The 766-nt window shown below is 50.8% G+C and overlaps 1 non-coding gene across 1 annotated transcript; it reads right to left on the minus strand.

Annotated features, from left to right (window-relative positions):
* Positions 1 to 374: 374 nt before the first annotated feature.
* Positions 375 to 493, minus strand: LOC119346262. Its single transcript, XR_005167529.1, has one exon. It is a non-coding gene; the product is annotated as a 5S ribosomal RNA (ribosomal RNA).
* Positions 494 to 766: the final 273 nt, after the last annotated feature.

Raw genomic sequence — 766 nt, forward strand, 5'->3', positions numbered from 1 at the left:
ACGTGCGTTTTATTTTGCACGATTAACTTCAAAGTTCTGATGGGATCCGGTGGTTTAGTGCTAGTATGATCGCATCCAACATGTTACCCCCGTCTACGTCCCTTATCCTTGCCCCTCCCAGCTCCACTACAAAGACGATTGTACATTGCTTTGGCCGCTCCCTCTCAACTACGGAGACGAGTTTAACGCGGTTTCCACCCCTCCCTCTCAACCGCACCAGTGCACGCTTGCCGCGCCACAATGCCGCCGCTAGACTCATGAATCGTGAGCACCCAGCTATAACTTACCGCACTCGTGCAAAATAATAAAACACGGTAAATATATTACTTACACGTGCGTTTTATTTTGCAAGCGGCGCAAAAAAAATTAAAAAGGGAATGCAACACGAGGACTACCCAGGAGGTCACCCATCCTAGTACTACTCTCGCCCAAGCACGCTTAACTTTGGAGTTCTGATGGGATCCGGTGCTTTAGTGCTGGTATGATCGCATCCGACATGTTACCCCCGTCTTCGTCCCTTATCCTTGCCCCTCCCAGCTCCACTACAAAGACGATTATACATTGCTTTGGCCGCTCCCTCTCAACTACGGAGACGAATTTAACGCGGTTTCCACCCCTCCCTCTCAAACGCACCAGTGCACGCTTGCCGCACCACAACGCCGCCGCTAGACTCGTGAATCGCGAGCAGCCAGCTATAACTTACCGCACTCGTGCAAAATAATAAAACACGTCTTCCCAGGAGGTCACCCATCCTAGTACTACTCTC

Source organism: Triticum dicoccoides, unplaced genomic scaffold (genome assembly GCF_002162155.2).
Source record: "Triticum dicoccoides isolate Atlit2015 ecotype Zavitan unplaced genomic scaffold, WEW_v2.0 scaffold4092, whole genome shotgun sequence".
Classification (NCBI taxonomy): domain Eukaryota; kingdom Viridiplantae; phylum Streptophyta; class Magnoliopsida; order Poales; family Poaceae; genus Triticum; species Triticum dicoccoides.